A 25,779-nucleotide genomic window follows, 5' to 3' on the forward strand; every position below is an offset into this window, starting at 1 on the left:
GCTTCATTTCTTCCATTAAGCAGTCGGTTGTTTGTTGAGGTAAGGTCTACAAAACATAAAAATAATTCTTCTAAACCATTTTGATTGTCTACTTGCCTGTCACTCAGTATGTTCACTTTGTTGCACAGCTACCGTATCACATGTTTGCAGTTTTTTCTCTGTCTTCCCAAAATGAAATTCTTTTCTCGTGGATCAGTACTTTTTATCATTCCTGTCATCCAACATTCTATGCCATGATTTGACTGCTCTAGGTACTTCATGTAAATTGAGCCAAAATATCTGCTCCTCTTTCTGGCTTCTGGTAGCATTTGTGAGAACTAAGGGCATGCCTCTTTGGGGGGTGAATACTCTTCCATTGTTATGCATCTATAATGTTTGGTCACCTATGAATCTGTTAATACTTAGATTATATATTTTAGATAATGTAATTATTATTACTATTATTATTGTGAACATGAGGATACAGACATCTGGTCAGATGATTGCTTCAGATATTTGTAGTAGATGATAGGGGTTACCCTATCTTATAGCAGTGCAATGTTTAATGTTTAGAGGAAATGCCACAATACAGTCCAAGAAAGCTATACCACACTACACTAGAATTCCAAGATCCCAAGATTCCCACCATCATTTACTCTGTCTATGTATGTGTGTGTGTGTGTTAATTATTGCTCTCCTAATGAATAGAAAGTGATATTTCATTACACTTTTAATTTGCGTTTTCCTAGTGGTTAATGATATTTACTGGTCTGGTCATTCTTTCCATTTTCTGCAGAAACATGTACATTGAAGTTATAATAATTGTGCTACGTTTTTGTTGTTCTGTTATATTTTTCAGATATTCTAAATATTAAACCCTTTTCAGATACATGATCTGAAAATATTTTCTTTCACTCTGTTAAGCACAAATTCTAATAAACAACTTTTAAATTTTATTAAATCTAATTTGTTTTCATTTTATTGCTTATGCTTTGGATGATATGTGGAAAAAGTGTTATAAACTCAGTGTCAAGACTTTTCTGGGAGTTTGGTATTTTTTGCTGTTCTATTTATGCTGCATACACGTGTGTGTGTGTATGCATGTGTGTGCACACATGAGTGCATACATTATGGTGCATAAACATTTATATTCACATGTAGATAAATACTTCACATGTAAACAACATCTGAGGCCCTTCAAGAGCTTACAGACTAAAAATGGAGAAACAAAAGATAAGCATGCCTCTAGAGATCTGTGTAAATAGTGACAGGCTTTAAAACCAGTGACCCCAAATCAGTCATGTCTATAAGTTCAGTTTTTAATTAACTATCAGTTCTGCCACTGTGCTTTATTGGCTGCTCACATGATAATTATTATTTTAAAAACTAATATCTTCAGTCACTTCAGTTTTTACCTTTAAATTCCAATAAAATATTATATTTGGAGATTCTCTCTCTCTCTGTAGAGATACATAGATAGATTTTTTTCTGAGAACTGATATACCAATAGCGTGAGGTTTGTCTTTTTTTTTTCTCATGGTTTATTTTTTTATATTTAAAAATTTCCATCTCCTCCCCTCCTCCTCCCCCTTTCCTCCTCTCCTTCTCCCCCTTCCCTCCCCTCCCCTCCACCCAAACCTCCCCTCCCTCCCTCTCAAGGCCAAGGAGCCATCAGGGTTCCCTACTCTATGCTAAGACCAAGGTCCTCCCAACTCCCCCCAGGTCCAGGAAGGTGATCGACCAAGCTGAGAAGGCTCCCACATATTTTTGCAATTGTTGTGAGTTGACAACTAACAATTGAGAATCATTCAAAGTTAAATACTGTACTGAAATTTTGTAGATTTCTCTTCTAATATGCATATAACTGTTATTATTAAAATCTGTATAATAAAAGACTACTTCTGAGATAGCCTTATAATTCTTCACATGGTTTTATGTTAATAAGACAAATCATTCTTTGTACTTTATGGGTGAAACTGTTGTCGACAATGAATATTTGCCATACAGTGACCACATTTCATGAATGCCTTAACTTTGCTTGGAGTTTGACACTAGCAATTGAGAAAACTCAATTATTTTTTTATAGTTCATGGTATTTAGAAATCATTTTTGATGCTGGAGATTTCCAAAGCTATATAAAACTAAAGCATATGTCCTTTTAAGATTCTAGCAAGCTGTCATTTAACTGACTTGCTTGGTAGTTTTTTAAAAATAGCAAAAATGACTAAAATGGTTTAGGAGTTCTCTGTAGTATATTATGCTCTGCGTTAGCATTTGAGAATTATGGTTTCATAGATTGAGGTACAGTATAGCTCCTAACTCTGTACTTTGCTTCATATAATATTGAAGCATAAAACTGGTGCATAATTTAATAATAACCTCTTCTTTCCTACATGAAATATCAAATTGTTGACTTTATTCTTTAGCAGAGTGGACATTTGGTCTATAAAAGTTTGTCTTGAAACCCAATTATATGAGACTTTACTCCAGCTGACATGTGTTTTAGACAAACCTGGATACAATACCTGGCTTTATGATTTGTAAATATTCAGCTCCCCTCTACTCAAAAATTATCGAGTAGGCCTTCAGAAATGTGTCCTATGGGAAAAACCCAGACCACCAGGAAATGAAAGCACTCAGGTTCTCCAAATTAACCCACTCCAAGAAGCATAGGGAGAAGGCCTATTTCTGAGCAACCTTGGAAAAACAGATTGCATACAGTGTCTTGGAGATAGAGAATATGCTAAAGCCAGGTAATAGAGTGATGTTCTCATCATTTAATAAAGTTCAGTCCATCAAATTTGTAAAGAGCCTTTACGTTATGCCAGGAATCAGAATAACATGAATGACATAGAGTCTATCATCAGAGGGCTTGCAGTTCAGTGAAATACCATTTCCTATGAATGAAGAATGTGCTAAAAAATTATACCTAATATATTATAGATTCATAGATATTACAAGCATGGGTTTTATCATCTCCCCTCCTGTAATCAAGGTCTGTACCTAGGTATATTTCTATTTTTAAGATAGGATCTCATCATACGTAGCTCAGGCTGGCCTGAAATATGTGATACTTCTTCAATAGTGACTGAAGATCTCTGGAAATGTGCATTTATATGGAAGAGTCTACAGAATAATTAACTGAGTGGAATGCAGTGATTGGATGAAGATACACTGTAGAATCGACGCCAACATTATCTTCGGCTACCATTAGGCCCTGCGGTAGCCATTTGCCCCTAACCTCTAAATATGACTCCACATTTTTGTTACAATTAGAAAAAAATTTTTGGAATGTATTAACAGGCTACAAGTCTTCACCTATCCAAAAGCTAAGCGTGTCATTGGATAGCACCAGAAACACATATGAGAGATTCTCCTGCTTTATATAACATTCCTATCTGATTTTCCTGCCAACACATAACATTTTCCAAATATATTGATTTATGCCTGTTATCTCTGTTCTCTGAGGATAAAAGTTCATGTGAACTTTTCCTTTGTGAATCTGTGCTCTTTTGGAGCAAGAACTGTGTATTGGTAACCTAATGTAGTATGAGCCAGATGATCTACTGTTACTGAATTCACACTGAGTCTGGAGTCAGATAACAGTGTGCACTTTTTGTGCCCAGAATTTGTGTTGCTTCCTTGCATGGATGTTGGTGAGTCCTTTTAGGGATCATTGTCCCTCATTCGGTTGAAAACCCACTAAAGGTTTTGTCTGGGTTGGATGTTACACTGGCTGTGCTGTATTGTAGAAGAGCATTAGGAGATCATGCATCATACTCTTGCTTGATGACATTTAGCCTTTTTTTTCTATCACTCCTCTGATATCTAATCTGAATTTTTGTTTATCTGTTTCCTTCTTCTGTGCACTGAAGTCTTGCCCTATTTAGTTTAAAATTTAATGAGTGTTGAGACATAAAAATTCCAAAGATAAGAAGCACCTGCTCCCTTCAACTTAAAGGATAAATATGTCTGGGGCAAGTTCCCAGGATGTGCAATGACATTATAGGAAGTCCCTAAGCAACATAAGTGATTTAGGGGGTCTGAAGAAAGATTATTGGCTTAGCTGAACACACACACAAAGTGTGATCACTCAGTTCCTTAAACTCTCTTGCCTTCCTAAAACTGGGCAGGTTAAAATCAAGATGTGGTAAGAACCAACTTCAGAGTGAGACCCAAGAGAGTCACTCCCATAAGCAAGTCATCATTCTGATCCCAATACAAATCCACTAGCTAAGGTAAAAGGTTACAGTTTTCAGGGGGAAAAGATATCTCCTCCAACACTGAAAACAGAACAAAGAGGAAGGATCTGCTTGGAAGGAAAAAAAATACTTGGCACTTTTGTTGGTTTTATGTTTTATAACTATGATAATTAAACCTGTATTTAGAGAAATAAAGAAATAAGGAAAGTTCAATATTCCTTTTTTCATATTGAAATACTAGGCAATAAAACAAAAGATGACAAATGGTGAATTTACCTTAATTGCAATTTAATCACCTGAGAGAAGATATTTTAAAATTGTTAATTTGTAAGTTAATAAAAAGAGTTTTGAAAACTGTATCAGAATTATGGAAATGATTCTAAAGGACAAGAAATTAATATGAAATTTTTATAGGCAGTTTCAGAACCAAAGATGAATTCTCAGGAATTCCTTGCTCTCATCTGTGCTTCTCTGCCTTCCTGCCTCCACCAGGAACAAGATAAGCATCCTCCCTTTTCACCATCCTGTCCTGATGACTCTTCTGTAAGAATCTCCAGAAGGAATAAGATTCTACATTAAAAGAAAAGGCTGTCGTGGAAACTTTAAGATAAGCCTAAGGAGCAGAGATCCTGATATTGTCCGTGTTGCTCCTGGACAGAAACTAAGCTGAGAACTTCTATTTTGCTATTTCCTAATCCATATTAGGACCCTCTGGGATTTGTTAAGGAGTTTCACATCACCCTACTGAAAAAAAAAAAAACTATGTTTTTTTTTTAACTATGTCAATTGATTCAATTACTGACTTCAGGAAGAAAAGCAAAGATACTGTTCTGTTTGGCAGGCTGGTAAAACATCTTTTGCGGACTTTAACAAAATAGATACTAATGCCAAGACTGCCTGAGGAGAGAGTAAACAAGCTCTGCAGGGATGCCCAAAGACCCCTGTGAAGTACCAACTGGGCCGAAGTGCAGCTACTGGACATGTATAGAGGATCAAGAGAAGCCAACCATGACTTCCGCAGCAGATTTGAAAAAGAAATAGTTAAACAACCCTGAAGAGTTCTCTGTAAGAACATGGAGATTACAATTATGATGTCTCATTAAATTTCACATTCATGTAAGTTTTAGAAAAGAAATTAGCTGCTTTTTGGTCAAATGAAGTAAGGCAACATGGGCTTCATTTCCCATGGATATTCTTATTGTCTTGAAGGAGCAGCTTTTAAGAATTATGAAGAAAGATATTCCTACCAAAATTAGGAACTTCAGAAGTTCACAACAGTTAAAACAGTAAGGGCTCTGCAAAGCCTCCCATCTTCAGAGAGGTGAGGTTGTTTGTAACTATGGGAAACATCTTAGCTATTTCCATGCAATTAGAAGAAACTACACAAAGGGATAGCAGACCTCGCAGAGAAATAGTAAACAAAACTCCAAAGGTCTACCCTGTGGAAATCCACAGAGTTCTTCTTTTTCTATTTCCAAATATTTAAAGAGAAATAAAAATAGTTATTAATAAAGAAAAAAAGGACTTGATACATGCATAAACTATGTATTCTGTTTTTAATCATACTATGTTTAAATATTCTCTCTCAAAATAAAGATTAAAATTAGAATGCCAGACATTTCCAATCTGAGTGTATCTTTTATTCATACACACAGCAAACAATTCCAGGGAGAAGAAACTACAGGAAGTCTCACAATAGCCCCACTCATTTATTTGGTTGTAATATTGTGGAAGCGAATGCTATCTCCTTTGAACCAATGGAAAGATTTTCTTAAACATAGGAGAGACTATCAACATCTTCTGTATGCTTCTTATAAAGGATTCAGAAAAGACTTTGGGAAAACTGAAAGACTTCTTTCACAAGGAGTAGAACTATAGGTAAATCCTAAATGAATGGGAGACAGATGAGACTAGCCACTCTGTGATGGCGATAGAGAAAACAAGTTATTGTCCTTTAATGTAAGACACCTTGAAAGAACTCAGACTGATCAGGCTCAGTAGGTATAAAAAGGTGCTGCTGCCAAGCCTAGAAGGCAGAGTTTGACCCCTGGGACTTACACAGTAAGAATAGAGAACTAGCTCCCACAAGTTGTCCTCTGATTCCTCTGTGTATGAATGGCCTCAAACACATAGAATAAACAAATTAAAAATATATCAAATTTGTCATACAAGAATACCTATAAAATGACTTATGTAACCCTTTGCATTAACCAATGCAATACCCAATATTGTGTGAAGAGGCCAAATGGGCAACGGTGGAGATGTATGTAAGAGCTCTGAGCCATAAATAAGAAAGTTTATTACTTACTACAGAGCAGTGCCTAATCTCATATATTCCTACATAATTTAATAGTCCCTTAATTATTATGACTTACTGTTTTATCAAAAATAACACTCAGGAATTAAATACTAAAAAATAAACTTGAGAGATTCCCTGAGTGACAGAGACACAATCACCTGCTCTCTTCTCTACCTTCCCAGAATGAAAAGGCCCCACGTTATTCTTCCTGTGTGCCCCTCTCTTTTTTGAGTCCACCAGAAAACTCTGGCACACTACGGCCAGGTAGATGTAGACTCCACCCTCCAAACTGAGTCTGACTCCATTGGCAGTCTCCTGTAACACTTACTACAGTCTGTTCTTCAACAGAAGGTTTTAAAGTGCCTTTTGCCATCTCAGTAACATCAGAGAGCCAGTAATTCTTTGGTTTTCAGGTGAACAGCAGCAGTATGCTTTCCCTGTGATGTCACAGGAAGACACTAAAAGTGCCGTGTATTTTCTCAAATTCTAAAACCTGACCTACAAGATTTAATTTTTTTCATGAATTTCCAAGTAAATATGCAGATGATCTACTTTTATGTTCTCTTTCAGATGATGATGCCTCAGAGATACCATTTCCATGTGATAGCAAGCTAAGAATGATCATAATATATCCAAACTGCAACTCTACCATCAAGAAATTAAACATCTAGGCCATATAGTGATTTCTTCAGTATCACATATAACCGTTATCACACTTCATTTCCCTCATGAATGAAGCATTTAAGACTCAGGACTTATATTTTATATGAATGCCTCTGAATCAAAGATATAAATGTGTCTTCGTGCTAGTTTTTATGTTTTCCCTATGGGTTGAGGCCTTTCTTATTTGAAAATCCAGTGTATTAGTAGTACAAAAAATTCTGCCCAAACAAGATATTCTTACTTGGAACATTTCGGATGAATTGCATAGAGGTCCTGAAACTAATTTTACTGATCAAGTATTTAAATCTATTAGTAAAAAGTTGGACTATTATACACCATTGTTGTGCCCACTGTCTTCAGTTCTCTGGATTGGTTGAGCAAATGAGTTGCACTATAAAAAAGTCAATAACAAAGTTAACCAGAACTTCTTGCCTGCTTTAGCCAAAGGCACTCCATTAATTCTTCTGATCTAAGATTTTGAAAATCATACATCATTTCTTCATTAAATTATGACTGGTCATCCTTCAAGACTGGATGAAGGACTACATGAGCCATCTCTGTTAACGGAGCTTTTGAAAATTATAAGCAAAGCTTTTGAATTGTTGCAGAGTCTGACTGCAATGAGCGCCTAGAAAATGGATGAAATGATTTGAGCTAAAAGAACGGGCTACTTTTCCTCTGAGAAAAGATACCCAAAAATTCATTCAGCACCAAAGGAAACAAAGGACCCCACTAGATACTTTTAGCTACTCCCTCCATTGGAAAACTTTAGGGATTTATCTCTTGGATCTATATTTTTCACTCCAAATATATGCTCACTCTTTCTGAGGGCATGGGCACATGACTTCAAATAATAAAAACAAAAAAAAAAAACTGGGTGATACACATCTTAGGGTGACAACTGAGAATCCAAGTAATTGAACTGAACCCATCTGCCATGTCTATAGATTCACTCTTCCTTAACAGTTCTTAAATGTTTCTAGATTAACATATACTAAAAATTGTCTAAGATATTTGGGATTTTCCTTGTATCTTCTCTATTTTAATGTGATGTTCAATTCTGTCCATTATCATGCAAATGATACAGCTTTATTCTTCTACTTGGCTGTTTGAAACTTCATTTTGAGTGTGTGTGTGTGTGTGTGTGTGTGTGTGTGTGTAGGCAATATAGATACAGATATGCAACCATCTTCATTCATCTGTTGACAGACACTGGTGTGATAAAATACTCCAACACAAACTATTTAAGAGAAGAAGAAAGCATTTATTTGGGGTGATAGTCCCAGAGGGTTACAGTTCACCAGGCAGGGAAGATATGTCTGAAGACAGGGAAAACATGTTGGGAAGAGCAGGAACCTGGATGGTCACACTGCATATTCACTCAGAAAACAGTGGGAAAAAAAACAGGAAGGAGAGCTAGGCTATAAAGCCTTAACTACCATAGTCAATAAGGCTCGTAAAGCCTACAGGCTCCACAACTTTCCCAGACAGTGCTACCAGACAGGTGTCAAATATCAAGCTCAAACCACAACACTTGGCTGATTCCCTAATTTGGCTATTGTGAATAGTAACACAAAAACATGGGTTAGAAGACGTCTCTGTAGTATGCAAATCTTGATTTTCAGTTTTATCTCCAAGAGTGTGTGTCATTTGGTAGATTTATTTTTGGTTTTGAGGAATCCTCACACTAATTCCTAGAATGTCTGCGCTCACATTTCCACCAGCAGTGAATACAGCTGCCTTTCTCCTCACTTCTTCACCAGCATCTATTGTCAGTATTTTATTTATCGTAACCAAACAGATTTTTAAAATATGTAAAATTAGGGTGGGGATGTTTTGGAAGAAAGGAGTAGGAGGTTGGTAGGGGAGAATATGAGAAGAAAAGGCACGAGAATCCAAAACTCACTTGTTCACATACTCAGAATCCCATAAAAACACTAAGCTGCAAGCCATAATATATACTGACAGGATCTGGTACAGACCTGTGAAGGCTTTGTGCATGCTGCCTCAGTCTCTTTGAGTTCATATGAGCTCTGCCATGTTGATTCAGATGGCCTTATTCTTTGAGTGTCCTTCATCCCCTCTGGCTTTTTCTACCTCCTCTTCCACAGGTTTACCTTAGCCCTGAAGGGTGGGATTTGACAGAGACATCCCAGTTAGAGCTGAATGCACCAAGCTCTCTCACTCTTAATGACTGAGTGACTGACTGTAGGTCTCTGTATTTGTTTTGATCTGCTGCATAAGGAAGCCTCTTTGATGAAGGCATTGATCTATAGAGTATAGCAGAATGTCATTAACAATCATTTATGACTACCTCTTTTATTTTAGACCAGTAGTATTTTACTTCACCTTTGTCCCTGGGATCTCTGGTTCTTGATCATCCAATCAGTATTAGATATGGGCTCCAACTTGTGGAGTAAGCCTTAAGTCAAACCAGATATTGCTTGGTTACTTCCACAAACATTGTACCATCATTACCCTAACATATCCTATAGAAGCTAGGCAGTGGTGGCACACACCTTTAATTCAAGGACTCGGGAGGCAGAAGCAAGTGGATCTCTGTGAGCTCAAGGCCATCATGGTCTACAGGTCAGGTTCCAAAGCTACAGAGAAACCCTGTCCCGAAAAACAAACAAACAAACAAATATATAACATATTCTACAGCAGGACAGCGTTATAGAACAAAGTTTTGTAGCTGGTTGGTATTTATGTTTCTTTTTTGGTAGTGTGTAGAGTACCTTCCTGTATCAAAGATGCTAGAACATAAAAGGGTAAAAGCTCTATGTAGGCACTAGCTCAACTTTGGAGAAGTCTGATTTTGGCTGTGCCAAAAAGGAACTACTCTATGACACAAAACACCTACATTAAAACAATGGAACTACTGGAAGAAGACCCAGCTGGTCCAACTATTTGGACTACTGTGGTACTATTGGTATTAGAAACAAAAAAAGATAAAAAATTCTAAGATATAATGGCCAGTCTATTGCATTGCTTGTGTTTCCTGTCACAAAACTATCCAAGCTAATGATCATTTGTCTCAGTTAGGGTTTCTATTGAATCCTATTGAACACCATGACTGCAGCAATTCTTATAAAGGAAAAATATTTAATTGAGAAGGTGACTTACAGTTTCAAAGGTTTAGTCCATTATTATCATGGCAAACAACATGGTGACATGCATGCAGACATGGTGATGGAGAAGGAACTGAGGGTCCTACATCCTATCTGGAAGACAACAGAAAGTAGTCTGGGACACTGGACACAGCTTGAGCATATATGAGACCTCAAAGCCTACCTCCACAGTGACACACTTCCTCCAACAAGGCTATCCTATTCCAACAAAGCCACTCCTCCTAATTGTGCCACTCCCTTCGGGATCCATTTTCTTTCAAACCAGCATACCACTTGATCTGTAAATGTGGATGGATATGCTGAAGGATGGGATAAAATCATGCCTACCAGCCACATGAACTTCAATTTATAGGACTAACTAGACAGAGTCAATATAATAGTTATAGATGTTAATAGTAGCACTAAGCCTTGAAGGCTTTGAAAATCCCTGTAATATACCCCGGTGTCTGCTTCCTGAGAAATAATTTCTATTTATTGACTATCATGTAGGATAGCCAGTAATTTGAGGTTGGTGCTTTTTATCTAGACTGTATAAATGTAAACAATTTTCAGGGGCAACATTATTGAATTCATTAAAATTGACAAAAGGCTAGAGAAAACAGAGACCTCATAGGAGATACCGATTCTGGACTAGGAATTTTAAAACTTGAACTTGCTAAAAATAAAAAAGACATTCCTTAGGAAGGGATTAAATATATAGTCCTTTTAAAAGTGGGGTATATAAAGAATGTTTATTCAGAGGGAGGAAAACAGATGGAAAACTTTTTTTGAAAGGAAACTGTTTGATTCAAAAATTGATAAAATACTAACAGACTAGACAAGGTTGTTACAAAATTAAAAAGAGGGCATGAGAATACATGCAACAAGGATTATTATCAGTGTTAATACAGATCATATCTGAAGTAGCTGAGGGAAAATGGCCAACACTTCTTAACACAAATATTAAGAGGTTAATTATCTGTAAAAGTTTGGTATAAAATTCTGGTCATAAAATTAAAGGAAACATCATCCAGAGACTGTGTCCATGTTCCCCCAATTAAGTGAGTATTCAAGTTACATCATTGTTTGGAGTTGGAAAAAAATGCTAAGCAACACTCCTATGTTGCTGGTGAAAAGTGAGTAAGACGTATTGCAAAAATGATGGATAATGAAGCCTCATTTGGCTTTCTGATCCCGAAGAACTAAGATTTGGTTGTATTCTCAAAATATGTAGGATTCCTCTTGTTTACAAGTCTGACATCCTTTGTCTCAACCAGGTTGTTAATATTATTTAGTAAATAAGAAAAGATAGTCGTTCTGGGAAGGAATTCTAAATGGCACACTGTTCTTGATTATTCTGATTAGGGGGCTAACGTCTGCAAATGCTGTTTCATATACAGAGGACAGAAAAAGAGAACAACTCAACTCCTGACTGTGCCAGCTACAGGCAATAGTATGATGAGGAGGTTTTTCTTTTTAATGGTTTTGATAAGTATTTCTTTCTCCTAAGATAGTCTTCCTGTTTTTTCTGTTTTATCTTAAACTGATACTAAGAATAAGATTTCTAGACACTGTGGGGGCATAAAACATTTGGCTTCTGTGTGCACAAAATGGAATGCCTGACCAACAGGAAGAACAGCAGAGAACAGCTGGAGAAAGAAAGAACACTGGTAGAATGTGGGAGTAGGGAAGTGTTTATTTACCAGTTGCTAAAGACTGAGAATGAAGATTGTTCTGGGCTGTCATTAATTCCCTTAACAGTTATTTTACACCATCCTCTGTTTCTGATTTTACAATTTTGTGATTATTAGATTAAGTTTTAGAGCCATATTAACATTCATCACTCAAAAAGCTAAGAATGTCATCATATAACATCTAAAGCTCATAGAAGAAATTTTTCCACTTTGCTGTAATCTGATGGGCAACTGATATCCCTACCAATATATTTAACAAGTGAATTGATTTGTGCCTTTTTGTTTAATGATTATAAAAGTTCATATAATCTCTACTACTGTGTAGCATGTCACTCTGGACCACCTGTGACTGTATTTTTAGGCTATGTCTTAGTAAAGGTTGTTATTGCTGTGAAGAGATGCCATAATCACAGCAACTCTTATAAAGGAAAACATTTAATTGTGTGGTTTACAGTTCAGAAATTCAGTCTATTATCATCATGGTGGAACATAAGTCATATCGGCAGACATGGTGCTGGAAGGTAGCTGAGTGTAGAGAAGGAGCAGCATCTTGGTACCATAGGAAACAGGAAATGGTCTGAGACACCGGGGATGATTTGAGCAGATATAAGACCTCAAAGCCTGCCCATACTGTGACATACTTTCTCCAATAAGGCCACACATAATCTAACAATGCTGTACCACCTAATAAAACCACTGCCTAAGAGCTTATGGGGGTCAATTACATTCAACTACAACAAGCTGTAATTATTTATACTGGGTTTAGAATTAACTATCATTCTATTTGGAGCAAAAACTATGTTTTTGTATAAAAACAGATCTACACCACCATTCTCAGAATGCTGTGTTTTAAAATAAATATTATCTAGAATGTTATACAATAAGGGGTATTTCCAAACTTATAATATGAAGGCTTGTATACATATTCAAGTACACCAGTAAGTTTATTGCTTTATTCTGCAATATGTACTTATGTAACTTTTGAATAACTAATGCTACTTCTTGTTGTTCTGGTTCTGACAACTCTCAGCAAACTAGAAGACTAGAAAAACACTTAATACTCCAAATTCATGATAGCAAGAGTTTTGTACTCTAAACAATATGCTACTTCAGAGACTATCTTGAAAAACTGGGGCAGGGGACTAGTCTTCATTTTAAATTTTACTTACAAGAATAATGTGACCTCAAGATAATACATTTTGAGCAATTGACATTTTAATGGTAAGAGGAATTCTAATCTGACCCAGTTTTACAGAGTTCATTTTTACATTCCTAAATAATTCATTTTCATTTCAAGTTGACCTGTTCTACCTCCCAACAGCAATCTGCTGCTACACCTCCAAGTGACAGGATTTGATTAGAGATCCATTCAGAAGCTGTCATTATCATTCAAAACTAGCTCACAGGTTTTTACAATGGAGTGCGAAAAATGTTTTAACACTCTCCTGTCATTTTCCATTACCTGGATCCTAGCAAATGTAGAGAATGGCGATTCTCAATTTGATCAGGAAAGAGAAAATATGGAACTGGAGGCAGATTAAGAGTCGCATAAGGAGATTCAAAGCAAAGTAAATAGGTAGAAGTAGTTAGCATGTATCAACCAGCAAACGGGTACCAATGATGCAGATATGTTTATAGAACACCGTATAAAAATCTTATGAATTTATGCTTTTGCCTTCATTTTAATGCAAGATAAAAATTGAATCACACAAAGCCACTGAGATATTAAGTGACCAATCCAAGATTCAAACTCAAAGGAAACACTGAATGAATGATACATTCAAAACTAAGGGATAGGGTCTGTGATGTCATTAGACACAGGGTGCAAAGATACTGATGAATACATATAAGCTGAGAATTAAAGTCACACAACTTACACAGTACTCCCTTGTTCTGTGCTCCTTTTAAAAACTGGATTTGTAAATTAAAGGATTCAAAGATATAGATAAGAAGCAATGGTCAATGGACTAGAAACAGTGTTACATTTGCACAATGAAAGATAAGGAAGACATTCATTAGTGTGAAAAGAAGCCACCACTTATTGGCGATTATTATGAAAGCTTTATAGATGACTAGTATTTATGGTCTGAGAGTGATCAAAGTGGGCTTTCCCAACAGGTAATAAATAGCCCTATACATCAAGATTTCTGGAAATGGGTCACCTTGATACCCTGGATTGTTAAGGGAAACTTGGGTTCTCTCTTCTTTATCTTTAGGCTGTGTTCTTTGTTAACAATTCAAATTACAATTGTTAGTGATTTCAAATCAATCTTTCAAATCCTGAAGATTTATATTATTATCTATTATCATCTACTCCTTGCTGTACAACAGTGTAATCATATCAGCACTAACAAATGACCAAAAAGTTGATATCAACTACCAACAGTATTATAGGACATTAATAAGAGAAGAAACTTTCTGTGAAAGTTTTTTGTATAGATTAATAAAAACACAGTTGAAAACACATTGCAATGGTCATTTTTGCATCTGTTTAGCTCGACTGTGGTAATCTTCTTGCTGAAACACTTGCAATGACACTGTGAAGATCTTCATCAGATTGATAACAGCTGTCATATAAGTCACCTTTAAGTGACACATTACATTCTGTACTATGAATATCCATCATCTAATCACTTAGAGACTTTAAAAGCAAATACAAGTGATTCTTGAAGAAAATTAATCTTATTTACAGACAGAGTTTTCAACAACTAGATTCAAGAATGCATGGATGAGGCTCTTTGGACAGGAGAGGGAGGGAGAGGGGAATGGAGGGACAGGAAAGAGGGATGGGGAGGGGGGGGGAAATGGGATGGGGGAGGAGGTAGAAATTTTTAATTAAAAATAAATAAATTTAAATAAAAAAAGAATGCAAGGATGAGTACTTCTGTTTCTAGGATGCAGCTTGCTCTTGGGATTTCAGTTTTTCCATCACTCACAATCTCTTCATACGTATATGATATAACAAATGTGTATGTGTGTATGTATATGGATAGATAGAATGGTTATATGTGCAGTGATAAAAACATGCTCATAGATATTACCCTTCATACTTTTAATTTTTGCCTATTTTCAAATCATGGTACTCTAAAATGTTAACATATTGTCCTTGTTTTAAATGATCAGCCTCAAACTTTTATTTCTTTTTGTGTTTAGTGATTGTTAGGAATGCATCTCATGAAAAATAAGCAAATGTAAGTGCAAATCAAAATGAAACACTAATTATTCATCTATGAATCAATAAAAATTTATTAAATAGCAAATACTTTATCAGTTAAGAAGACAGAAGTTTGAAGACTGAGTTATGTGCTAAAAGATCATATGTAAATGATAACATACTGTCATTTGAGCAAATAAAATATTCCACAAAGTTTGAAATTAAAACAATTTTCAATTCCTATTTAATAATACACCACATCTAGCTGAGAGTCATAATTACTAGTGTCTCAGATGCACCAGCAAAGCTTCTCTTCCCTCAAATATTTACATCAACTCAGTCAACTTTACTTTCAGCTCAATTCTTCTTTGAGTTGGCATATGAAAAGATAACATTGTTTTATTTGGTTTAAACAAGAATTAATTCCTCTCTCTTCAATTCTCTAAAAAAGTAAAACTGAAATCAGCTTTTATCTGGTGCTCATATTATCCATTCATTAACTCATTCATTCATTTAAAACTTAGTATTAAGCCAGTTATACATAAAGTGAATTAAGAGGATTTTAAGCATAAACATCTGGATCAAAAGTCCTAAGCCTTCATAACTACATAAGAAAGGAACTTATTGCCTTTTTGATGGAACCAGGCATAGCAGAGCTCAATAAAAAGGAATTTGAGTTTTTAACTAAATGTCGTGATACCTGTAAGCAATAATGATTGCTAAAGTATTTCAGAGAAGAAATTATAGGATAGTGAATGCACAAATTAATGCTTGGTATAGAAAATAGAAACTTTTGATACCCACAAAGTAGCCTGGTGGGGTCTGCTAAGGGTTAATTTTGTTGCTAACTGTCTCGTAAGCTCACAGTGAGATCTTGCTGTTTGAACCGTGAGCAATGACTTGGGGCATTGCCTTAGTCAGTGTTCTGACTAAGGACACAGTGAAGAGATACCATGACCATGGAAACTGTAATAAAGGAAAACACTTACCTGGACCTTCCTTACAGTTTCAGAGAGCTAGTTAGTGATCATCATGGTGGTGAGCATGGAGGCATATGGGCAAATATGGTGCCAGAGAAGTAGTTGAGAGTTCTACATATGTAACTATAGCCAGCAGGAAGAGAGAGATCTGGGCTTGGAATATTGACTTTTTGAAACATCAAAGTCATTCCTGCTGTGGGACAATGGTCTGTACCCTGTCACTTGTATTTTAAATAAACACTCATTGGCCAGTAGCCAGGCAGGAAATAGAGTGGGGTGACCAGGCAGGAAGTAGAGGTGGGGTAATGAGAACAGGAAAATTCTGGGAAGAGAAAGAATTAGTAGGCACTTGTCACCCAGACACAGAGGAAGTCAGACATAGAGCAAACAAGATGTGACTGCCTCGCTGAAAAGGTACCAAGCCACGTACAAGAATTATGAGCTAATATGAGCTATAAGAGTTAATAGGAAACCTGAGTTTATAATTAATGTAACCTCTGTGTGTTTATTTTAGATGGCACTGTTGTGCTACTGGGTAGGACAGGAACTTCTGTCAACACAATGGTGCCAACGTGGACAGCTAAATCTGCTTAAAACCTGAGAGAGTTGGGGAAATAATTCTAGACAAAAATGAACAGCGTTAACCATGACTTCTTGTTAGTAGCAGTTTCTGGGGTTTTCTTTCTTTGCTAGAGGCAAGCACATCTTATTTAAGAGTGGCTTCTTGACTCAGCTTTAACTGCAAAACTTTGCAACTCTTTTAAGAGGCCTTGCTACCAAACATTTAAATGTTTTTTATAAATTGTTGACAGCATGCTTATTGGTGGTGTCAGGGACGTTGAAACTCCATAGAGTTGTGGCAATAAACATGGCTCCAGCCAGTACCTCCACCATGAAGCTAGGCTCTCAGAAAGCTAAGGAATGGGTTGGATCCAGCCATCAAAGCCATGGCTTTAATCCTATCCATATCATTTAGCAAATTAAAGACTCATGTGGTCAGAAAAAGAGAGATATACAGTAAAGATAAATTCAGATAAAGAAAACCTCTAAATTTTGTTTTTCAGTGTGTTTAAAAATGTAGGCTTGGGAGAGAAAAAAAAGGATATGGTTCTTAAAAGAAAAAAGAAAGACTTTTTTTGGACAAAGGTAGAAAGCAGCCGCAATCTTTGCCAACATATCTTAATAATGGTCTCTAGGCTGCTTGCTAATGTTCTTCTCTTCTGAAAACTGTTGAGTCAGGCCTCTACATTCTACAGAGCTCTAAGCACTACTGTCTTCCATGCTTCTAGTAGGAAGGCCAATTAAGCCCCACGTAAAGTATCCAGTGAGTTTCTAGTCCAAAGTCCAAAGTCTTCCATATTCCTCTAAATAAAAGCATGGTCAGGCCTATCAGAGCAATACTACCTGGCTTCCTGGTACCAACTTCTGTCTTAGCTAGGGTTTCTACTGCTGTGATGAGACACTCTGTCCATGGAAAAAATATAATTGGGATTTAATTACAGTTTCAAAAATTTAGTACATTGTCATCATGGTGGGGAGTATGCCAGCATGCAGGCAGATATGATGCTGGAAAATTAATTTAGAATTTTACATCTGGATCCATGGAGAGAGGGAGAGACGGAGACAGAGACAGAGAGATACTATGCGCATGAATGAGATTTTTGAAACCAAAGTGACATACTTCCTTCAACAAGGCCACACCTACTAATTCTTTCAAATAGTGCTACTCCCTGGTGACCAAGTATGCAAATGTATGAGTCTTTGAGGATAATTCTCATTCAAAAGGCCACAGGCATTAACATTAAACAAGGTTACTGCATGGCTATGTTAGATCAAGATGAAAAACAAAAACACCACAAATGTTAGCATGTCTAAACACAGACAACATTTGTCTAAGCTACAATATAAGTTAAGAGCACCCTATCCTTATCTCTTATTGGCTCCACTTCTCTCCTTTCCTCTGAAGTTTCTTTATTGAAGAATCTGCATTTGTTCTTGGAGTTTCCCATTCTAGCTATACTGTAAAGAGTAATGACTGTTACCACACCGAACTTGGATCAAGAGCCCTCCTCTTAGATGAATTTATCATCTACTTCAATCCTGTAAGTCCTTTCCAAAATCTTTACCAAGAGAGTTCATGGTTTCCATCATTGCTGAAATAATTATCCCACATTGTTAGTTAAAAATACTTCACTTAATCATCAAACATTCAAGTATCTTTATGGAGGGTCTTTGTGGGGAAGGAATAACAAGTGGTAGCTGGAGAGGAAGTTAACCTTCAAAAAGGTAAGAAATCATCAGAATGAACTTCACAAATCCTCCGTATGTGCCTAAAAGATGTCTAAAGAACACCTTTTAGTGTCTATAACACTAAAAAAAATCAACAATTTAGAAAAATAATTTATATACCATAGGCTTCAGAACTTCTGAGAAAATGATGAATTTCTTAGCAGCAGATGAGAGATGAGAGACTTCGAAGGTAAAGCACAGGAGGTCTAAATTCTGTTACTCATCTGGAAGCTCCAGACAGGAAGTGATTCAAGAACACAGGAAGAAGCGTTACTCACAAGTAGCTAAGAAGTGTGACACTGAGATGCCCAGTGCCCTAGTCCATTCAGGTTGCTGTCGTGAAACCATGGTCTAGATGATTTACAAACAGCAGGCATTTGTTTCCTTACATCCCAGCGTCTGAAAAGTTAAAGATGGAGGCACCGGCAGAATCAGTGTGTGGTGAAGACCCTCTTCCTTTCTCCTGTCAGATTTTAACTGTGTCCTCAGATAGCAAAAGAGACAAACTCCTGTTGGGAGCAGTGAGACCCCAGATCCTGAATTTCTTGTAATTCCCCTGATCTGAGTGCCTACAGCTGCTCTGAGCACAAGACCTTCAGGAGTTCCTGATGGCAGGAGAGTGGTTTCTGGTGGGTTTGGCTGGGGCATGGCTATCTCTATATAATCTGCCCTGAACACAATAAAGGGGGCATTCTTGGGAAATTCAAGGATGACCCATGTTGCTGTCTCTCTGTCTGTATGTGTCTGTGTATTTTAACCTTCAGCCTCTTGCCCGAAGCTCTCGAACTGGGTAATAGCGCACAGAGCACAGACATGGGGGCACGGTGTGCGGCAATTGGAGGTCCCCACCGAGATATCGGCAAACTCCAACTCACGCCTTCCATTACTAAACCCCTTCTAAAGGTTTAACATGTTAAGGAAACAAGGGACAGAAAAGAGCATAAAATGACAAAAATAATGTGAAAATAGAACCATGTAAGAAGAAAACGTCCAGATAAATGACCAACGTGATTTTTCCTGTTTACAACCTTGGGATATCTCACCTTCAAACGCATACCATTCTACTTCAGTGTTGTGACTAAATATACGTATATTAATCTCAGACTATGACTAGCTAATTATTCATCAGTTCAGGTTTGTGCTTATCAAATATTTATTGTCTACCGTGTACTCAGTAGTCTCTGGGCACAGGTATAAAGTCATGACTGCAAAGCATGTTCTGCTCTGAACAACTTCAGTTCTGCCACCACCACACTCCTTATTAAATCCTAAATCATTGCCAGCCTTCAGACTGGCTTTCCTGCCTCAAATGTCTGTTCCTCTCCTCAGTTTTTGCATACTGACTTTTATGCTTCAACTTTACTGATTTTTTAAAAATCAGTTCTAAGATCTTTAGTAGCATCCTTGGGATTTTCTCAGTTTAAGACCCTGTCACCATAAGCAAGCAGAAGTTAAATCACTTTCTTTCCTTCCATCTTAAATGTCTTTTTATTCATTCTCTTTATAATTTCTGTTAGGTATTTCTGTACTAGGTCAAGAATATAATTTCTGCACTGGCTGAAGAGTGAGCATCTTTGCCACATCCCTGCTCTTAATGAAAATACTTTTAGTTTCTCACAATGGAGGATGATAGCTATACAATTTTCCTAATAGTAAGAGAAAATTTCCCACCTACACCTAATTTTTTAGTTTTTATCATGAAAAAAAATATTGAATTTTGTCAAATTCCTTTTCTGCTTCAGTTGAAATGATGATAATTTTTATTCTTCATTCTGTAAATGTGGTAAGTAATATTAACTGATTTTCCTGCATCGAACCAAATTTTATAATCCTTCCTGGTTATAGTGAGTGATATTTCAGTTTATTCTTGAAACAATTTTCTGAGATTTCTATTAAAGTTACTACATCTATGTTTCTCAGGAATAGGAATAGTAGTCTTAGATTTTCTTCTCATCTTGTTGTGTTTTTATATGATCCATTTCTGGCATTGTATACTGCATTTGAAATGTTTTCCTTCATGTATATTTTATAGAGATTGATTTAAGAAAAATTGGTATCGATTTTCTTCAAATATTTGGTAGAATCCAACCATGAATCCATTTGATTGTATAAATTTTAAATAGTATATATTATGGTCTGAGTATATTAGTGCCTTTATTGATCCCAAAATGAACACAGTAAAATCATTAATCTTCAACATAATCAGAACAAGTTACCATATGTAAGATTATTAGTTAGTAAGGTCAGAGACTTCATAAAGGAGATTATCTCCTCATAAAAGATATCACAGAGAGTTAGAAATCTATTTCTCCAAAGCAAACCCAAAGGGAAAAGATTGACATCTATGGATCAGTATTATTGCTCACTAAAAGATTGACATCTGTGGATCTAAAAATATGTGAATACCCATAAGCTCCAATTGACTTCTGTTTTTTGGATCTAGAAGTTCTCTTTTTTTCTTAAGCTCTTTTAGGTTTTATGTGGATCGATATCCCAGACAGTGGGTGTCATTTTTGTAGATGGAGGCTGCTCATTCGTTTCCTGGCTACCCAGACCCAAAATAACCAGAGAGAAACTGTATTATTGCAACACTGCTTGGCCTATTAGTTCACACTTTTTTATTGGCTAGCTCTTATATCTTGAATTAACCCATTTCTATTAATCTGTGTATACCATGTGGTTGTGGCTTACTGGTAAATTTCCATTCTGCATCTGGTATCTGTCTTCTGTGGCAGCTACATGGCTTCTTTTTGACTCCACCTACTCTCTTCTCCCCTATATGCTTGAAATTCCCACCTTTTCCTTTCTGTGCTGCAATAGGCTCAAAGCAACTTCTTTATTAACCAATGGTATTCACAGCATACAGACCTCATATCACTTGTCTTTTTTTAAAAATTGAAAACAAATTCTTTCATGCAATATGTTTTATTTATGGTTCCCCCTCCTCATATTCCTCCTAGATCCTCCTTGCTTCCCTGCTAACCAAATCAATACCATTTCTTGCTCTCTCTCACTAGGAAACAACATAATTTTGTGAAAACTTTCCCGGTGTTAACTAACTCTATTCCATATGTGTAGTACATCAGACATAAATCTTCTTGAGCAACAAACTAAGCTAAGTAAAGATCAAATATTATAACTACATAAAAACTCTTTGTAAAGTAAATATAATACTCTCCATAAAGATGGATTTTATAGATTGACTGAGAAAAACAAAGTCATGATAAGAGTCTGAGGAAGGATCTAGTGTAATCTAGATCACACTAATAGCACAAAGGTCACCAGGCTCTTAACCATGTCTGCTCTCAATCTTCTGGGAAGATAACAGCATCTAAAAATAATAAAATAATACAAAAACAAATAAACCTAGATAGTTACAAAAGAAATAAAAACTGACAACCAAAAAAAAAAAAAAAGAAAGAAAAGAAAAACAAAGAACCAAATAAAAAGCACAAGAAACACTTTTGGACTTAGAGACAAATGTATTGGCACACACTGAAATCCCCAAAACACAAATTCAGAAAACATAATATGTAAACAAAAACCTTAGGGTAAAAAACAAACAAAAATTGCTCATACAAAACATTATAAGACAAAAACAGAAAAGTCCCCTGAATTACCATAGAGTTAATTTTGTGCTTACCATCTACTGTTGGGCATGTCCCTAGCCTTATGAGTTATTTGTATATACAGTGAGATTCTACTGGGAAAAACTACTTTGTAAGAGGTTATCCACTGGGATAGCTTATGGGTTAGGGATGGGAGCTTGGGTCCACTTCCATTCTCAGCACTTATTCTCCATCAGGCCCAGACATACCTCTGCAGGTCCTGATCACGTTATTTCTGTCTCTGTGAGGTCCTATGTGCATGAGTACTGCTGTGTTCAGAAGGCTTTGTTTCCTTGGAGTATGTAGCCTCTGGCTTTTAGAGTCTCTATTCCTCCTCTTGCATGAGTTCCCTTAGTTAAGAGGAAAGGGAATTGATAGAAATGTCCCATTTAGGACCAAATGTTTATAGGTCTTTGTGGGGTTCTCCAATCTCTAAGGGGAGGGACTTGATGCAAACCTCCAATTAGACTCCCAACATAGTGTCTGACTGTAGATCTTGGTGCCCACTCCCATCTGCTACCAGAGGAAGCCTCTTTCATGACAAGGCAGCAATCTATGAGTATAGTAGAATTGTGATTTTTATTATTTATTCCCTTGTTTTTGCTTTTCTTTCTCCATGAGATCTAAGGCTAGTAATCAATTTCAGATCTTTCTTTTTTTCTTAAAAGTTGGTATTTACCACAGTAAATTTCCTTTTTAAAATAGCTTTTGTTGAGTTCCAAAACTCACCCAAGAGTAGTTGTCAAAAGTGCTGCCACTGCGAGTCGACAGATAATGGTGTATAGAGCTCCTTTTCCACCTTTTAAAACTTCTTCCTTTGGTGTTTATGACACCATATTCTCCAGGATGGACTTTCTTGATTCCTATTCTATATGGATTTCCTTGGCCCCTTTCTCTTCTTTAATCATCTCTCTGCATGCTGTCACCTTCATCACAAATTTGATGTTATCTACTAAGGATGAATTTCCTATGTGCTCCTAGAGAGACTTGGTTCCAAAAGTATGCAACTATATAGACATCTTAAAAGCACAAGTGAACCAAAATGATCTTTAAAACCTAGGTTTTTATTTCTGCTCCCCAAACCTAATCCTCCTCTAAAGTCCCTGGAAGCAGCGATCGATTCGCCATCTGTGCTGTACTTTCAGAGGAGCAGCCACCCTGTGATTTTTAGAAACAGGAGGCAGATATAAGATTTAGACCCCAAGAAGATTATTCTTGCTTCAGTTGGGAGAGAGAACAGATTGCCTAGTGGAAGACGTTGACCTTGAGTTGCACTAGTATATCCTGTTCAATACTCTACAGAGAATTTGCACTTGGTTTTCTTTCTTGAGTTGCACTAGTATGTCCTGCTCAAGACTCTACAGAGAATTTGCACTTGGTTTTCTATCTGCCTACAGTACTTTTGTATTTCCATTTACAATAGCCACCAGTCTGTCTCGGTTCTTAGCTCATTCTTCAGTTTCAACTTACTGAGTCATTATGATTATATTTCTCACGGGTAGTTGTATAATTCTCTTGACATGTCTACCATCAAAACAGAAGTCAATCTTCTTTCTCAAGGGACTATGTCTGCTTTTTCTCAAAGTTTTATAATATCTAGCAAAATACAAACAAAAGATTCTTCATAAATATTTGTTGAATAATTAAATATCAGTGAATGAGTTTTGCAAAAAGACAGGGGGTACATTAAAACTTCTAGGCATGCTATATGAGTCACTGCAAATTTATGTAATGTTTTTTTATATTTATAAAAACTTACCAAGCAGGAAATAAGATTCTGAATCGAATAAAGATTCAATATGCTTTCATTTATGTAGTTTGTTTACATCATCCAAGCAATTCTGGATAACTGTAGTACATGATATATTTTCAAAATTAAAATAAGAGTATTGTTTATTATTTTGAGAAAATTCTATCAATTTCTCTTTTAAAAAATCCCCACTTCTATTTCTCCCTTCTTCTGTGTCACTGTTCTAATCTAGGGCACTGTTTTCTCCTGCTTTGAATGACAGCTAGATTTTCCTGGTTATATTTTTTGTTCCCCCAGAAATCCAGATCAGACTGAGCAGTGAGAATTGACTATTAGGATATATATATATATATATATATATATATATATATATATATATATATATATATCCTAATATATTTATCCATATTATCCTAATATATATATATATATATCCATATTATATATGGAATAAATAAATGTTCCTTCTTTCAAAGGGCAGTTGCAAATAACAGCTCACTCACAGTATAAAGTAGCAGCAAACTGATTATGCTTGACTTTGTGGTCCAAGAACATAGGAAGACACAGAGAAGTCACCAAGGCTCCAATGACCCTCGCTCGGGTTGAATCATTTGAATGACCAGATGTAGCTAGATCGGCTCTATGGGGGCCTGATCTGCTGCCTTTGTTTCTCCAAGTGATATCTGCTGTGGATGGATTGTCTAAGATGGCTTCCTCACATAAGCTTGTTAGCTAGGGTAGAGTGAATGGAACAGATGGCATTGTGCCAACAGTCTCTCTATATCTGCACACACACACACACACACACACACACACACACACACACACACATTGCTCTCTGAAAGGTTTTCTTGAGTTCCCTAGTATCATGGCTCCTGGAGCAGACATATTTCTTACATGGTGACAGGTAGGTTTCAAGCTATCCGGGCAGAAGTTGCGTAACGTTTTCTGATCTGTTCTTATTCAAGAGCATCAGTCCTGTATATTATACCAGAGAAACAATCCACCACAGCCATCTAGATTCGAGGGATGAGTGGTTACAACTTACATTTCTATGGAATACAAACTTAATTTTGGTAGTTTAAATACTTAGTGCTTCTCATTGTACTCAGAATCACTACTTCATACAATGTCTATAGATGTGGTGTACCTTTGGGGTTGTCATCTCTGGCACTTTTTATATTACATTCTCTTACTCTCCTAATTTTTCTTCCTTGAACCCATTTATCAAACATATTTGCTTTTTTATACATTTTATGCCTCAGTCCTTGCAAATTAAGCATTAATATTACCTATCTTTTTAGAAAAAATTTTGCCATATTGTTTGTTACTATAGCAAGAATAGTGCTTCACACTAAATAGACGTTTAATGAACACTTACTTTATGAAATAAATGAGTGATTCCTAAACCCCTCAACAAAGTTGATTAATAAAACATGGTCTCTAGAAAACATTCCTGAAGTATTTTTAGGTCATTACACACTTACTGTAGCTGAGATCTTCCAGAGTTGGGGATAAAACTGAATCTCTCAAGATGCCAACAAGAGCTGACCTAATTTCAGAATTGGTTCTGAATAGAGAAATATGTGTCTTGATCTTTACTTGGCTCATTCTAGGGATGTAAGAAGCTTACTTTTATAGGATAAAAGATACTAACTAATTATATCAAATGTAAAAGATTAAAATACAAATGCAAAGGGTCACATGTAAAGGGACCAAATTATGCATGCTATACCCCATAAAGGTGCCTTCATCTAAGAGGGACATCTTTTGTGACATAAGCCACCTTTACAGGAGGAACACTACAAGAAGTCTTCTTGGCAATAGCATCCACATTGAAAAATGTTCTTCAGAAGATGCTTCCAAATATATAACTAATGTGTTGATTTTTATAATAATTTCTAACTATGACTTATTTCACTGACTATTGTTATTGCCTTTTGGATAACCACTTGCATAGACTAGTAATTATTTTGTATGAGTTTAGTAGCAAAGAAGTTTGATTAACTTTCATTTAATATTTACTTCTTTATAAGTGTTTCCTGTGTTAT

This window comes from Arvicola amphibius, chromosome 7 (genome assembly GCF_903992535.2).
Source record: "Arvicola amphibius chromosome 7, mArvAmp1.2, whole genome shotgun sequence".
In the NCBI taxonomy this organism is placed as follows: domain Eukaryota; kingdom Metazoa; phylum Chordata; class Mammalia; order Rodentia; family Cricetidae; genus Arvicola; species Arvicola amphibius.